Genomic DNA, 14,120 nt, shown 5'->3' with positions numbered 1-14,120 from the left:
AAAGATTTGCTCTCAAAAAAAAAATAAATACTGGTAACAACCTTGAGATGAGTACTTCCCACTATACACACAAAATTTCAGCCTTGGTTGCTTGTTGACAACATTCACTTTCTTCTGTTTCTGAAAGTACAGTTAGATGTGCCTCAGGGATTTGGAAATATCAATGATTAATTTTCTTATCAACCATCTTAAAGGAGTCCTTTTGTCCCAGCTTCCTTGATATCACTTAAGTTCCTGGCACTGGGGTGAGACTGTATTTTGTTAGGAGTATGTGCACTTACACATACACATGCACACAGGGGCAGACATCTATTACATTGTGTGGCTTTATTTGTTTGACATTAGACTAGAATGAAGACAATATCCGAATTGTCCTCCAGTAGACTTGTTACCGTAGGAATGAAAATTAAATCCAAGATTCTATAGCTACAAGGTTTAGAAAAAGATAGGATTCATGACTCGATATATCTGAAGTGGCTTATCTTCTGTATTTCTCTGTGGGTTTTTGATTCCAGATTGATATAAGGGAAAGATACCCCTGAGGTCTTCCTGAAACCTAGGAGGGATTTGCTTTTTCTCTCTTCTGTGAAAATAAAAAAGAATCTAGAAGTCCTAGCACTCTCTTAGTACTAACCCCTAAGTATTATAGATCATTACTCAAGGTCCTTAAATACTGCCATTTATATACTACCCACCTGTGCAGGAACCATCCAAGTAGTATTGAATTTCAGGGAGAAATATTTTGTAACTAGAAAGGTTGGCTTGGGGGATCAAAATTTAATCTTACGTAGCATTTTTATTTGAAATAGGTAAAGCTCAACATGGTCACCAGCATCTTTTCTACCCATTTGCCCCCATTTAAAAAAATTTTTTTTAATGTTTATTTATTTTTGAGAGAGAAAGAGAAAGAGAGAGAGAGAGGGCATGAGCAGGGGAGGGGCAGAGAGAGAGAGGGAGACACAGAGCCCAAGGTGGGGCTCGAACTCACGAACTGTGAGATCATGACCTGAGCCGAAATCGGACACTTAACCAAGTGAGTCACCCAGGTGTCCCCTCTTTCCCCCCAGGATTAATGAAAAGATCACCCAACTGCTGAAGGGATGGGTTGCCAGCCTTGAGGGTCACCTTAGGACCATAGGGACCATGTCACTTTGAACAAGCATACTACTAACAGTGATGCTTGAGAGGCCACCATTAGGCAAACCAGCCACATCTTTTGATTGATTGTCATGCATCAAAGGTGTACATGGAAGCACGTGGTCACAAACGAATTATGAATTTAGCATCATCTTTTCCTTCCCCTCTCCCATCCCATGGGGCTGTCATGACTCCAGTACTAAAGCCAGTGGGTCAGCCACATTCTGGCTCTCCTCCCTCCTGCCATCTCAGGCAGGCAGCTCAGTACTCACAGAAGCCTGGACTTAGGCATGGCTTCCTTGGCCTCACTTTTGGGGGGCAAGTAGTGGAGCCCTTCCCCAATCATAGTCTGTTTCCCCACAATGTGGGGGATTTCTGATCCCTTAACTATGTAGGAACGGACTTCCTGGCAACCTTGGTGTGTTAGGTTCCTACAGATCCAAAGCCTGCAAGTTTAGTCCTCACTTACTACTGAGTATTCTTGTTCTGTCTCTAGCTCATGAAGATCCTTGTTCTGTTTTTGATCGTCAATGTTTGTTCACTTTTCACTCATTTTGTATGTATTGAGTACCTACTGGGTTCTCAGACTGTGCTACAAGACTGGGCTAGGTTTTGGAGATGTAATGGTGAACAATGGCTACCATTGAGAGCTAAGTTATTGGAGGCCAGGCTAAGGGTTTGACATGTCTTATCCCATTTAACTCTCAGAACAACCCAGTGAGACAAGTTGTGTTATTCATCAATTTAACTCATAAGGGAACTGTAGCCCAAAGAGTTTAAGCGTCTTATAATATATCCCAGACCTCTGAATTTGAACCCAGGCCTAACTGCCTCCTCTCAGGAGATGAGGAATTCTGGGTGAAGAAGCTCTTTGCCAGCTGAGGTGGTGGCCTGGGATATGATATGCTTACAGTGTCTGTCTCAACGGTTTATGCTGAGACAGATGGGGCTTCACCCCTTTCTGGCCTTCCCTTCATTTTCAACACCAGACATCTGCTTTCATTGGTGGTCCAGTATCAAAGGTCTCAGAGACGGCCCTCCTCACTGACCATGTCCTCACACATCATTGGGTCTGGGAGCTTCTGCTGGCTCAGGGGCTAGGCAGGGCCATTTCTGCCTGGCTGTTGGCTGGCTGGCTGGCTGGCTGGCTGGCTGTTCTCCCCATCAACCATTAATTTCCTTATTGAAATAAGAAAAATTGTATGTATGCACAAGAGTGAGGTAGACTTTAATGGAGACTGTGGTGTCAGGGCTTTTAATGGCCAAAGTGACAAGATGGCCTTCTTTATGGGTGATGACAGCTGGGCCCTGCTACATGAGTAACAGCCTCTTTCTTCCTTGGCTGGAAGAAACCTCACAGGTCATTCTAACATTTGTAATCATCTTGATCTCTACTCTTGCTATAAGCATGCAGGGAAGTAGAGTAACATCACAGTGTCACCTTGGTCGGACATAATGATAAATTTCTCTTGAAGGCATTTGAACGAGATGAGTTAATAATGAAATGTATTAATAAATACACACCTTTATACTCACTGTCTGCAGGAGAGCATTAGATCTGGCTTCTGCATCTGCCCCTCATTTTATTGTCCCCCTGAACAGAACTGTCTGCATGGATGTGGCCTTCTCACGTCTCCATGAAGTTCTTTATGAGATGAATGTGCATGATTGACTAGATCTATGCTTGGTCAAGAGTATAAAGTTTTCTGACATTGATTATTATCACCTAAGTAGGACTGACCACACAGTGTGGTTTTTGTCTGGCAAAATCCAGGAAGCACCAACAATAGAATTGGATAGCCAACAATAGAATCTGCTGCTAGTGGCAATATCCTTCTCAGGGTCAGCATGCGGTCCTCTTGGCTGGGGAGCACGCTTGGTTACTTCTGGAATAGTTCAGGCCAATGTCATCAGAGTCTGAATCAGTAGTTTTCAAATTAGGCTGCTTGTGCCTGGGGCTCTGAGTAGATGCTTGAATGGCTCCATAAACAATAGAGTTGTTTATTTTTTACCAAACAGTCAAGATGCCAAACGCCTAGGAATCTATTCCCCACTTTAATTTCTTTTACATATTGGGATAACGTGGAGAATTTTTAAGAAGTGTTCTGGCAATATTTATAAAATAAATCACTCTTGTGTAGGGTGTCGAATCCCAACATGTCATGTGAGGATGGCTGCGTTATCCGAAGTCAGAATCCTTTGGTATGTCTGATAAGATGCACATCCCTGGCCCTGCTGCACTGATTTAGAGAAAGACCAAGAAGATGAAGTCACAGAAAGTAGCAGTTTAACATCTGGCTGTTAAAAGGGACACAAAGCTCTTCTTCTGAAGAGCCCTCCCCCCCGCCTGCCTGCCCTGCCATGACATCCCTAGCAGTGGCTGTCTGGCTTCCATACGAATGCTTCTGCCCACCATCTCCTAGGCGGCCCATCTTACTTCATATCAGTTGTAAGTTATTACAAGATGTGTCCCTGAAGGAATCTAGAGTCCTCCTTCAGTCTCCCCCATACCCAGCAAAGTGGATTTCCAAATTTCCTCATGGGCATGCCCTAAGCCTGTCTCTGAAGCCTCTGATATCACTCCCCATCATATCAGTGTCTGCTTTTCTATCTACTCTCCCACCTCACACACTGGAAAAATGAGCTTTTGGCAAAAATGTGTCTGTGCACATGAGCACTGAGTACTGTACTGACAGAGAGTAGGCACTCAGTGAAAACCTGTGGCTCAGTAAACTCATTCTCTCCCATTTCCTTCCTTGGATCTTTATTCTACCTCTGAAACATACAGAATTCATGTGATCCCACGTCCATGTGATAGCCCTTCAGATCCTTGGAGAGAGAGAGCTCCCAAGTCCGCTTCCAGGTCTCCTGGTATCCATTCCAGACTCCGCCCACCATCTGCTTCAACCATTGTTGATAGGATACCGGGTCCATGTGCCCCAGAACCCTGACTGCCCTCCCTGTTGTCAGAGTATGTCTCTCCCTGACTCACCCAGAAGTGAACCAGCTCTTGGAGGGTGGCTTGACGTGACACCACTTCTGCCCATCACTGCATGGGCAGTGCACTCTCTTAAATACAGCCTGAGATTACATCCGCCTGCCGCTCGTTGCTGGCCTGTTCATCTTGCAACCCTTGCTTTCCCGTGCATCTGGTTGTTTCCACCACTTGCAGCCAGGCTGAGCCAGTGAGCCCTCCCTCACAGACCAGTGTGGGTTACAGCTCTGGGTGAATCTATGTCTCATAAGGAGAGTTTGATTAAGGTTGGATGGGTGGCTGCAGGGACCATATGTCTGAGAACAGAGCACAGGTCACCGAGAGGTGAAAAGATCCTGGTCCACTCAGCACATTTGAAACTCAAGAGAGGAGGACCAAGAGGTAAAGGACTTAAGCAGAATCCAAATCACCACCAGGAGCCACAATCTATTGGAGCCCGTGGCTCCAACGGGCAGGACAGCAGCATAAATTTCAGTGAGGCAAAGCTAAGTGGTAACGGACTTTAACTTCTGTCATATATAGTTAATTTGCAGAATAAATTGGTCAGGGCAGCAAAAGGACTTAACATCCACATTCATTTGAAAAACAGAAGCTAGATGAGTATCAAGAGGAAAATGGAGACCGTTACGACATTCCCTTGCTGGTTGGAATAGTATTATTATTAAATAATATTTTTATTAAAAATTTCTAGACCGTTTGGTAGTTAAAGATATTTATACACCAGCCTTCGCAGTGTCTCAGCAAGGCATTGAATCTCCCTCTGCGGAGCCACATAACCCCCAGAGGCTCCCACCTGAGTGTAAGTCATGTCAGCATCCCAGCCACTCTCTCTGTCTCTCTCTGTCTCTCTCTGTCTCTCTCTCTCTCACACACACACACACACACACACACACACACACTGTGCAAGCCAGGCTCTTGTCATGTGGAGCAAAGGCAAGTACTGGTCACATGCCAGTTCCACCCATCTCAGAATGTCAAGGAGTTTCTCTCCATTATGCTTGTCTTGTCCAGATTTGAAGTCTGAAGGAAAAGAGAGGACAAGCCCCCAGGTGGAGCACATAAAGGGCAGGAGACTGAATACATGGAGGAGGAGGTGGAAGGAGTCACACACAGAATGTCCCTGAGGGGATGGCTCTGGCAAAGCGAAGGGGACTCCTGGGCACCCCTGACTGGGAAATGATACTGCCTGGGAAATAGGAGGAAGCATCGTTAATTCCACTCCGGAAAGGACCGGAAGCTCAGAGAGGCCCACGCTGGTCCTGGGAGCCGTGTCTCTCTGGTCCAGGCTTCTCCCTCCACTTGTGCCTGGGCTACTCCCCAGAGTGATCCTGGCTCCTTCTGCCCCCGAGTGGTCTGAGGGTGCGCTTGGCTTCCCAGCACAGCTTCCCAGACAGGACACACAAGACTGGGGAAAAGAGCTAACCTGCGGACAAGAGCACGGGAGGCTCTGCTGGGAGCCCGCTGAGCGTGCCCACTCACTCGCGTGGTCTCTCCACTAGTGGAGGGTCGCAAAGAGCCATCCCACGGGTGCTCCTCATTTTCCCCTCTCTCTGAGCCCCGTCCTCCGCCTCCCTCCCCATGCCGCTCTGTCAGCAGGGATAATCCCGTGCAGCTCTGTACATCCACAAGGCTGTGACTCTGAATCTCGATGTCAGGTTTATTTTGATGTTGACGAGAAGCTGCACAGAGCTGCAGTGGGGCCTTGGGATGCTGAGGGAGCCGAAAACTTCTTCTCTCTTCCCATTGCCTGGGGCCCTGGGAGGAAGTCCAGCAGGTGCACGGCCAGCCCCCAGGCATCACTGGCCGTCGATCAGGGGAGAGCTCAGTGGTTGATGTCACAATGCTACAGGCTATGGACACTGCAGTGGAGGGACTGCAGCTCTTACATCCTGAGTGGTGTCTCCCTAAAACTCATGCCCACCTCATGTGACCTTACTTGGAAACGGGTTCTCTGCCTATATAATTCACAGAGTGGGTCCCAAATCCAATGACTGGTGTCCTTAGAAGGAAGAGGGAAACTTGGAAAATTTGGGCACAGAGAAGGCGACCGCATAACAGCTGAGACCAGGATCGGAGCGGTGCAGCTTCAAGCCGAGAAACTCCAAGAAATGCCATGAGGTGAGCCACTAGAAGCTGGCAGAGGCGAGGAAGGATTCTTCCCGAGAGCTTGCAGAGGAAGCGTGGCCCTGTGGACACTTTGATTTTGGACTTTGTGCCTCCAGAACTGGAGGAATAAATTGTTTGAAGCCACTCTGTTGGTGCTGATTTGTTTTGGCAGCCCTAGGAAATGAAGGGGGAGAGACTTGATAAGAACAAAAACCTTGGAGAACCGCTCAGAGTCGCATGAAAGGCATCTGGTGAATAACGTGTCGGGCTGTAAGAGGCAAATGAAAAAATGGAATCAAGTCAACATTACAAAAGGGTGTTCGACAGTGTGCACGTATATTCATTACACTTCAGCCAAGGCTGAGCAAGTACCTGCGGAGGACCCAGTGCTGGGCTCTGGGGACATATGGGTGAGTAAGGCCCCATCCTGGAGAAGAGTGGGACAGACAAGACATGGAACCAAACTCAGTCTGATGCAGTGGTGGGTGCTCTTCTGGACACGGGCTCCAGGTACCAGTGGAATTACTTCTATTAGGGACGATGGGAGCAGAGAGGATCTTAATAAATATATAGGGAAGGAAGGGGGCACCTGGGTGGTGCAGTCCATTAAGCTCAGGTAACCTTGGCTCAGGTAACAATCTCACGTTCGTGAGGTTGAACCCCACGTCAGGCTCTGTGCTGACAGTGCGGAGCCTGCTTGGGATTCTCTGTCCTCCTTTCTCTCTGCCCCTCCCCCACTCATTCTCTCTCTCTCTCTCTCTCTCTCTCTCAAAATACATAAACTTTAAAATAGATAAATGAATAAATGTATAGAGAAAGGTGGAGGGAAGAGAGAATTTTTGGTGTGTGAGGACAGTGATACCAGCCCCATCTCCCATATGCACTTAGTAACTGTTTCCAGATAACCCCCTGAGCCACATCAGGTTTCCTGGCCTCAACTTTATGGTGAATCCTAATGAGGCTTTGTGTTACGGACTCGAGGAGTTACAGGCGGTGAGAGACCAGAAAGAGCTACAATCCCTTTGCTTCTTGCCACCCCTTTGTATTTGTTGAATGCTCACCAAGTGCCAGGCATTGGGTGAGAACCAGACAGTTTCTGGCCCACTGGGGACTGGCAGTCTAGCTGACGAGAAGGGTTCATGTTTGACAAAGCTTTAGGGCTTCCTAGGAATTCTTGGATTTTATTATCGATCCTCTTGAGACACATGGGGCTGCGTAAAGATGGGTCTCTAGGCATCCTCAAAGCGGCGGTTCATGGAGCTTTCTTCATTTTTCCCCTTTTCACTAAGTTCAAGATTAAAGGGGGTGCAGATGGAGTCACAGCCAGGCAAAGACCATCTTTGTGTTTTTATTAATCCCTCAGCAGGTGCTGCTATTCCATTTTTTGGACTCAACCTCTCCTCCTAAGTGGACCATCACTATTACTGACCAATAAAGAGGCTGACAGAAGCTTTGGTGAGTTTTGGTCAGAGGTTTGGTCAGTTCGTTACTCGATTAACTGTTCCCATGCCAAAGAGGACTAACAACTTTTGGCAAAGACAGAGCACTGCACCTGCACCAAAACTTCAGTCTAACGTGAACCCAACTAGCCAGGAACCTCAACCAGGCAATCGTTTGTTTGACAACGTGCCTATCAAGGGGAGAGGGAATCGTAAGAAACTGTAACCTTAGGTTATCGATCAACTTTTCAAAAGCCCTTTGGGGTATATGTACCGTTTTATTTCTGTCTCCTACAGCTTCTAAATCTGCACAGTCATAATTGATAAACAAAACGATCACCTGAGGTGCCTTGAGGAAAGGCTTAATTCTGTTTGGTAGGCAATGCTTCACGAGGCAGGCAGAAAATTGGAAAACTGCATTTTTAGAGAAGAAAAATGTCAACAGGAATTGGAGGAAAAGTAAGCATTTTCTGGCTAAGTATCAATTAAACAAAAAATTCAATTTTCCAGAAGACACCTTTTCTTCAACCCCACAGTTAATTGTGCTTTGCCAAGGTGCCCAGTGGATGTTTGACGACTGCTAATTATTTAACTGGACCTCACCACACCCAGAGATGCTGCTCATGCCTATAACAAAGACCATTTGCTATTTCCAGAAGCTTCCTGAAGAAGTACCAAAGAACTAGATCTGAAGTTTCAGAAACTTTAATTTGAGGGCCAAAAGAATACATCCTGACATAGGATATTTTTTAATTGTGAATTCATGTGTAGGGAAGGGCAGGAATATAAACTCTATGTCCAACATGTTGGACAGTTGTGAACCAATGGTTTTCTAGTATTTAATCCCAAAAGCACATCCCCAAAGATGTGCTTCCTCTAAGCTCATGGGGAATGATGAATGTGTGCCTGGAAACGTGGGTGGGCTCCTGTGTACAGGCTGAGATGGGGCAAGGTAGGAAAACTGCAGAAGATACAGGTTTCCATGTTTCCTCCTTAGGGCCATTCTTGGGGGCTAGAGTATCCCCCCCGCTCTTGCTGTTACAACCACTGTCTTTTTTTATTGGTGAAGTAGAATGCACGATGCTGAATCCCAGTACAAATGCTGTCACTCACGCCCCCCACAGCGATGTGCCTTCCACCTCAGCCGCTGTCGGATACCCGCGGCCTCATGGCCCAGGACACCAATCATATCCGTTTGCCACTTTGTGACATTAGTGGCTGTAACGCTCCCACATTTACTAGTCACAGGAAAACCACTGCCTGCTCGTCGGTGCCACAATTGGCTGCTCCTTTTTTTAAGCTTAACTCCTTCTATCCCAAGGTAAACACTCCATGTACAGCCATAGCCTTTGAGATTTTGCAAAAGTACAGTTTTGCAAGGTGTACTTTTGCGGTATTTCCTCAAATTTTTGCAATCAGATTATCTCGGGCCAGTTCACATTTGTCCCTGAGAGGGGTGGAACTTGCTCTGGATGGACGTCCGTCTTTTTTATAGGAGAAAACCAGAAAATCTCAAAAGAACCCAGGACGGCAAGGCGAGAAACGAATTGAAACCCTGCCTGTCTGGTTAGTACCTAGTCACGTCCTATACAAGTCATTATAAATGATTTATTAATTCGACAGACGTCGGTAGACATTCAATACATATTTGCTTAATGAATTGTCGAATGCATTAACTACTTGTTAGGCAATAACAACACTGTGGGACATTACCGTGGAAGAACTAGACACAGTTTTGCCCCTCAAGGAGCCCGTTTGGTGGCAGGCAGAGCAGGCAAGTAGACAGGCATCATGAGAGTAATTAACTTCGGAGAGGCCTCACTGTGTCCCAGGTACGGCAAAGCTCTCTTCATGGATTATATCAGTTCACCTCCACCACAGCTTTATGAAAGCAGTTCAGTTGCTGTCTCTTTTTTATGGACGAGAAAGCCCAGGCCCAGAAAGGTTCAGAAACTCACCCCAAATTGTACAGCTAGCAAGTGCTAAGGTCAGAAGTCAATCCTGGGCAGTCTGACTCTGACCTCACACTTTAAACTGCTGTGCCGCTGGGGCAGCCGTGGGCGAGCAGAGGAGTGGATGGTTTGGGGAGGTAGAGAATGTGGAGACTGGGTGATTGGTTGGGAGGGCAGGGAAGAACCAACAACGAAGCCCAGCCTCGCATGCTGAGCAGTGAGGAAGCTGGTGCCATTCGCTGGACGAGCACCTTGGAGAGAAGAGGCAGGCTGATGGAGAGAGTGTGGATGAATGACCACAGCAGTTTGGGACATGTTGGCTTTGAGGTGCCCGTCGGACATTCAGATGGATTTCCAAGCAAGCTATTGACAAGGCTCTGTTAACACCGGTGGGAGAGGTCCCGGCTAGAGACGGGGAGTTGGCTGTGGTTAGGATAACGCTTTGTTCTTGCCACTGGATCCTTCGAAGCTTTAGTACGAGGCTAGCAACTGTTTACAAATGCTTCGGTTTTATTCTTTATGTTTGACTTGTTTTTAACTTTTAAGTCTATGGTCGTGGTTGTTATATTCACCCCCTTTACCCTGCCCCCTAAAACATATATCCATGGAGAGAGAGAGAGACAGAGAGAGAGAGAGAGAGAGAGAGAGGAGGGATATGGATACGCTTGAAATGGGTAGAGGAGTTTCAAAGATGAAACCCAATTGAAACACAATTACTGACCCCAAACACTCGCTGTCTCCTACAGAGAAGTAGAGAGAAGTGGCCAGTTTATGCCCTGTCCCCTTCTCCTTGATTATTAACCCATCACATTGTACTTTATTCAAGTCTCAGAGACTGTCTTACGGCAAGTCTAGGAGTTCATTTTAAGTCATCCCAAGTGACCTAAACCTCTCTGTCCAAAGACGTGACCAAACATCCCGAGAGACTGATCTGAGCCGGAGGGCGTGGATGGAAATGTGAATTCAGATACCTCCAGGACACCCTTTGTGACCAGGAGCAGGCTGGCGGCGGGGAGGGTGGTGGAATGCAGGGTGTTGGGGGGCTCCAGGGTGCGGTTTGCCACGGCTGTGCTTCATCTGCCCCACGTCAAGCTTTCTTTCCTGTAGATCCTGTGCCGTCTCCAAGGGCTAGGATCTAATTAGTTTGCATTTGATTTCTTTGCTGCCTAATGAACTACCTCTGTAGTTCTGGCTGTGATGTCATTAGCATCTCATTGCCTTGGGCACCAACTCAGGAGAGAGAGTCTTAAGCAGTCCCCGAATCCTACAGGAATTGTACCAATTTACTTCATAACAACTAATCCACCTCCATGACCTGTCAGTTCCTACCAGCAGAGCAGACCCTGTATGAGGATGGGTCCCTCGCTTTTATCATCCTCGTAGGCTCCTGAGTCTAGGTGGGTCAGTATGTACACGCCTAAGGCCATGGGCACATCCACAATGAGATTCGGAACATTGAGGATGCCAACATTCTCATTCCACAATATTCTATTGAGGAAATTCATCCACTGGGTGCTGTAGGATACAGATTTAGCCTAAAGCAAATGGCATTTATTTATAGCAAACTGTATTTGCAAAATGCTTTGCAGTTTTGGGGTTGTTAACTACATTCCAGGTTGGCTGTTCTTCTACTTATATGAAAGCTAAGTGTCATGGCTGGACTCCAAAGCCTCCCTGAGAGCAATTCGATGAATTCTGCAAACAGGGATAAGAGGGGGCCACGCCCCTTCTGGGCACCTGGATGCCCTTGATCAGAAGGCACTTTTGCCAATTATAATCTTTTATGCCCTTAATTGTAGCTCCTTTCTTATGTCCAGAGTCTCTGTAACTTGTTGAAATCGCATATTCATTTTATTAAGAGACAACGTAGTGACTTAAAGTACTAGAGAATTTCCACCAGGGATCTAGAGGGCAGAAGAGGCAAGAAGTACCTAAGGAATGTAACCAGAGTAGGAGGTGGAGGGGGGAGCCATTGAACAATAAGGAAATAGGGGGGTCTCCTCTCTGTGACTCTCCATGCACTCTCTCTGCCTCCCGCTCCAACACTGAGGGGGAGTTAAAAGCAAATGTCAAAGATCAGACTCCCCTAAAGCTTTTAGGATTTGAACTACTCTCTCGCTTGCCACAGACATGATGTTATAGGTGCTCTCTTTGGGCAAAGGGAGATTTATCTGGGCTTTCACCACCGGACTCCATCATTTTAAGGATTATTTCCCAATTGTGCCTTTAACTGCGCATGGAAAATGCATTTCCTCTTTGAAAAATCTCTCTCACACACACATCTCTATTCTTTGCTGGAGCCTGAATGGATGGCTTTGGGAGTTCGCTGCTCATCACTTCTGTATAAATCCAGCTCCTCTCTAGACAGCTCCGTACTGCATGACCAGGGGGCTAGAGGGTCCTTCACAAGGCCTGCTTTCTATGAACCTGAATATTTTCAGGAGAAAGAAAATAGGATTCTGGATCAAAACAAGAGTTTGGTGGTCTGCCACCATCTTCTTTTGCATCCTCCTTCCCACGCCTCTCTTCTCCCTAACCGTGCTCCTGCCCGGATATCGAAGGGGATTCGTGGTATCTTGATTTTGCTTGGGACAGTCAGCAGACAGCCACCAGGGAATAGCCTCTCAGCTGTTTACAGCAATTACAAGTCTTAAGGATGGAGTGCTGGAGGGCTGGGAGGTGGTCACTCAGCTCCACTGTGTTTGGGGATTCGGTGCCCTCTAGTGGCCACATCTGGCTGTCACAGCGGTGCACCCTAAGTGATAAATGGGCAGGCGTCCTACACCTGAATGCGTGTGGAGTGTGTGGTGGGCAAGTGGGGGGCAGAGTTCCTGGATATTTGGGGATTCAAGGCGAGAGGAAAGGAATTTGGTGGCATATTATCTCCACTTAGAAGTGTCACTCCATGTGAAGGATATTGAGGGAGGATTTTCATTCTCAGTCTCTCAGAATTACCTGTCTTGCTCTCTATTGTTTCTCCTTAGGATACATTTTCTGGAATTAGGCTACTCATTAAATTTTTTTCTTATTCCACTGGAAAAAAAATGGTACTGTCACACACTTTTTTAAGTTGCCAGGTGTTACTTTTCCAAGTTTATTTTCTGTAGTACCAGAGTGGCCACACAGAATTCATTGCAAGATTTTCCCTCTCACAGAAGTCATTTTACACTTGATATCGCCATCTAGTGGTCATTTCATGGGACCTCTTTTCCCCGCCTCTGTTGAATACACTCCACAAGGAGGGCTGTGGGTTGATGAGATGAATCTGATCGGAAGGGTCACGAGGGCCCTCCAGGAGACACTCAAGCTCTGTGGCAAGGTTTGTGCAGCAAAAATTTTTAAATTTTGTCTTGAAAAGACGCACTGTGTTTTCACTGATTTTTTTCTTTTTTTTTTTTTTTTTTTGGAGTTTCATTCATTTCCCCAATGAATGAAGGCCTTTTTTTCTAGAAATCGTATCAAGAATCCAAGACCTCATTCACTTCTTATCCCTGCCCAGTCCATATAGCCTGTTGAAGAAGACTGAGGCCTGGCCAGGGGCTGGGTGAGGAGAGTCCTTCCAGATTGTGGTCATTTTACAAATACTCTCAGCCATGGGACTGAGTTGCATAAGCCTGAATGTCAATCAGGATTTACATGTGGCTCAAGGGACCTTGGGGCTCGCTGGTGTGGGCTCCTGGGCCTCCCTATTTGATAACATCATTCTTGGTTTTGGTACATGTAGTTATGCAGTTTTTATAAACTAGGAAAGGCTTCAGTTCCACTCTGGGTTTGTTATTAAACAAAAAGCAAATGTGAAATGAATTGTATCCCGTGTTTGCAGTCACTGAGAGAATCCTTTGTGTTAGTGAGCAGGAGGAAAGCCATGTCAGTGGAGTCTCTGGATAAAGATGCCTCATCCACATAATGAGGGTGTTCATCTGGGAGACAACAGTGCTGAAATGTCTCATGACATTTCCAAACGGGCTCATATTACATAACAAACGAGACAGGCGAGCAGAGCACTCCCTGGACCCCACAAGAGAGAACCTTGTTATCAAGTCAATGAGTTGTATCCCGGTCACCTTCTGGAACTTTCCAACCATTTCCCCCAGAGATCTGGCCCATCAAGTACTGCATTTCCCCCAGATCAGGCCAAGACTACCAGGATGAATGTTCTAGATCTGCCCCTTGTTTCTAAAAGCTCTGTGGCCTGCATGAAATTGTCTCATGTTCGAGACTGCAGTGGTGTCACAAAAGGCCAGGGGTGTAGAAAGGAACCCAAGGCAAAGGTAGACTTGGGTCAACGGACCCTACTTCCATCTTCCTCTGGAATGAAGAGGTTAAATGGGAAATCATGAAGGCTTGGAGGACAAATATCAAGCCATGCTTTCTTCCATAGGGAACAAAGTATTATGTTCGGGTAAGCATTTCTCATCTTTGACACCAAAAATAAACCAAGAGTTTCTCTAACTACCTTTTTTACTCATCAATCAAGGGCGATGTGAATCT

General features: G+C 46.5%; 1 protein-coding gene across 3 annotated transcripts in view; it reads left to right on the top strand.

The window, feature by feature from the left end:
• Positions 1–14,120, top strand: part of ASTN1 (astrotactin 1) — a 301,517-nt gene that overhangs the window by 253,884 nt on the left and 33,513 nt on the right. The gene's annotated exons all lie outside the window — the stretch shown is intronic.

This window comes from Panthera leo, chromosome F3, assembly GCF_018350215.1.
Source record: "Panthera leo isolate Ple1 chromosome F3, P.leo_Ple1_pat1.1, whole genome shotgun sequence".
Taxonomy (NCBI): domain Eukaryota; kingdom Metazoa; phylum Chordata; class Mammalia; order Carnivora; family Felidae; genus Panthera; species Panthera leo.
This window is presented reverse-complemented; position numbering and strand designations above follow the sequence as displayed.